We start from the raw sequence: 3,537 nt of genomic DNA, 5'->3' as shown, positions 1-3,537 counted from the left end.
GTATCCAAACGTGCATGTGACTATTACAAGCTTTTGTCTTCAACCAGCTGAAGACAACAACATTGCACGAATGGCCAGAAACTGCAATAACTCGATGTTGCCAGTGTGATAACAAGACATAGATAAGACAAGAGCCCGTTCTCATGTGAATTGTCGTCGGATTGCATGCAAAACATAATGTGTTGTGTAAGTCAGGCACCATTTGGATTTATTTGAAAAATATTTGTTCGGTCGCCGATGGTGTCATGATACACTCGCCTGAGTTGTGGGTGGGCAGCGGGGGATCGGTTTCCATTCAGTGACGATGTGGGTGTGATTGGTCGTTTGTCTCGAAATGTGCCCTGTGACTGGCTGGTGACCAGTTCAGGATGTAGTCAGCCTTATGCCCAAAGTCAGCTGGGATAGGCTACCATGACCTTCTTCAGGATCAGCGGTGTTGAAAATGGATGGATGGAAATATTTGGTAGATTTGTTTCGAATGCTTGGTTGTAGTTGACCGCAATGTTTCCCACCATTCAGTGACCTTTTTTTTTGTTTGTTTGTTTGTTTGTTTGTTTGTTTTTATCATAGCACAGCCTATTCATACCATTCTGAAGTTGTTCAACAACACAGTCCGGTTTCAATAACAAAATCAAAAAGAGTTCACAAAGATAAGGGTGTTACCGGTATTTGGTTCGGGTAACACAAACTATTGCACAATAACTGTGTTTGTGCTTCCCATTTGAGGAAGTCTGAAGTGAACTTTACATCGAAAAAAATACATTTTGCGTCGTTCAATGCGACATATCTCCTTCTATGTGCAGCAGAGGCAAAATGCATTTACCGGTACTTTGTGACATACATGTTTGTTTTGTTTTGTTTTGTTTTTTTGCGAGGGGGGGGGGGCAGCAGATGAACACTTAATGAACCACACACTATGTACCATTTTCTGATTTGGTCCCACCAAAGAATCAAAGTACAAGTTAATTATGTTTGCAGTGCGTCATTTCTATTTTTTTTTTTTTAATCACTGTGGTGGACATAAGTACAGTAGTACAATTTGTTGGAGTTAATATTTTTTACTGCCCTATTAAAATCTACTGAGAACATGCATGAGATTGGATTGTTAACTGTAGTTCGAAAATCAAGTTTGGGCATTTTTCATTTGCCATGTTTGGACAAGAGGCTTGCGCTGCAAAAAAAGGCAAGTGCCCTTATCTTGATCGACCATGGAACTGCTCGCCACACCCTAAAACCATTCTGCCTCATTGTCAATCCCACTCTAAATAGAACCATATTTTGCAAAATAAATATCCAAAGGACTTAAAGGTATGGAGACTGTTCGCTGTCATTATAGAGACAGTTGGATGACTGACGACAATATTGAGAGTTGGGAAAGTGAACTGAAATAGCAGAAGACAGCTTGGTACCTAAAATATCAAATAAAAATAACCACATATCCATACCTGTCAACTTTTCGGAGCGCCAACCTGTATAAACTACCAAAAAAATCCTTATAAAGAGCAAAAAATCCTTATAACATACCAAAGCATTTGTCAAAATAACGGCAGAAAAAAGCCCACGAAATATGAATGATATATTTGTTTCCTTGTAGAACTTGCTTGTACACTACCGAAGTATGCAATAAATACTCTGCTGTTTTCAACTAGGAACCACGTGATTTACTGGAAAGTTACCGGAAATGAAAGCATTCGAGTAGACGAGCACCATTCTGGGCAAAAGCAAACGGAACTACCTGTTAGGGGGAAAAAAAAAAAAAAAAAAAACGGAAATTTTCAGAATCCGTATGATTTGTGCGATATGGCCATATATGTAAGATTCACCACAAAATCCATATGAACTATGGCTAAACCGTATGACTTGACAGGTATCCATACCAGAAACTGGATAGGAATCATTTTCAACCAACTCATCTGAATCTACATAAGTTGTCTTAGATGTAATGTGTAAAATCTAGAAAAACATAGTACAACCCCCAATGTCGAGTGGCCAAGAAGTCGAACAACTCACAATTTAACCAAAATTTGGGGGAATATGCCTCTAAAGTCACACAAATAACAGCACTGGACCACACCAATATATATGATCAACATTTTGGTATTTTCTAATCATGGCTCTCAAATGAGACACACTCAAGTCATATTAATATAGTTTGTTATATTAAATATAGTAGTGCACTGAAAGTCCTACACATAGGTCTGTACGAGAGATTTCATTATTTAACTATTATTATTAATTAATTAATCCTATGAAAATAATACAACCATATTCATTTTAAAATGAAGGAAAAATAGTGCCATTTTTGGGGTAGGATATTTCAGGCACAGACATCTTTGTGTGTGTTTTAGCAACAATCGGTACCTGCATTCATGTTGTGATTTAAATCCATTTTCGACTGGAACAGAATAGAATTTTAGACACAATTCTCATGAAGTTATTCACCTGTGTCTTCGCTGCTATCTGTTTCTGTGACACACACACACACACACACACACACACACACACACACACACACACACACACACACACACGCACACACATTGTTCTGGACTACTGTGACAATTACTGCCCTAACCTGATCGGAACCTTATTGTGGTAGTGCAAGTTCTCGTTTATCTGCTCCAGATAACACATCTAAAAATAACACTTGTTCTTCCTCCAGTTTTGCAGTGGTAGTGAACAACATCAATTTTGATCTTGAGGCCATGTAAAAAGAAAAATCAACAGAAATGAAAAAAATATGGCATTGTGATAGCACATTTTCACTTATATCAAAGCCATATTTGTCTCTATAGCACTTGAGTAGCACATGTTATGTAACACAAGTCACTTCCTATAAGGGAGAGCAACTGAAGGTTCAACACGGTGAAACTGTCCTTGAGTTAATTTAATGCTGAGAGGAAAAGCAAGCAACACAGTAAAAAACAAAAACAAAAAAAAAAACCAACGTCATGGCATTAAAACAGGAAACACGCTTGAAGATAACACATAGCCTACAGTAAAAAGTTTCGTTCAGGTAAATGTCATTCTCTTCAGTGGGGGCAAACACAGACACAAGTCTGCCTCTGAAACAAAACGACGACTTCCCTGCCTTAAACTCCAACAGTCCAACATTGTCTCAACAAATCTGACGCATCTGCCTTACTGTCACAATTAGGCTTACATGCTGACAACATAAAGACACATGAGACGTGTTTATTGAAGGTCACAAGCAATTACCCAGCCTGGTAAAAAAGCTGGCATGTCTCACATGGCACCGCTGCACGCCCTCATTAGGCGTGTTCGACTGCCCAGAATGGCTCTTGGGCCTATAAAAGAAGTCAGCTTGCTGTCCTCCAGCTTCCATTTTAACACAAGCTCACCAGCAGGCGCACAACAAAAGCAGATATTACCACCTCTCATACAAGAGGGTCAAACTACACTGTAGTAGAGGAGGAGAGTGGGTGAGGGGCGGGGGAGGGGGGGGCGACGACAAGCAGCGATGTGTGCATTTAAAGCGAATGGACTTCCCCCGCATTCTGAGTGAGCAATAATAGT

Source organism: Hippocampus comes, unplaced genomic scaffold (genome assembly GCF_001891065.2).
Source record: "Hippocampus comes isolate QL1 unplaced genomic scaffold, H_comes_QL1_v1.1 scaffold266, whole genome shotgun sequence".
Classification (NCBI taxonomy): Eukaryota; Metazoa; Chordata; class Actinopteri; order Syngnathiformes; family Syngnathidae; genus Hippocampus; species Hippocampus comes.
Note: the sequence above shows the minus strand (reverse complement) of the source record.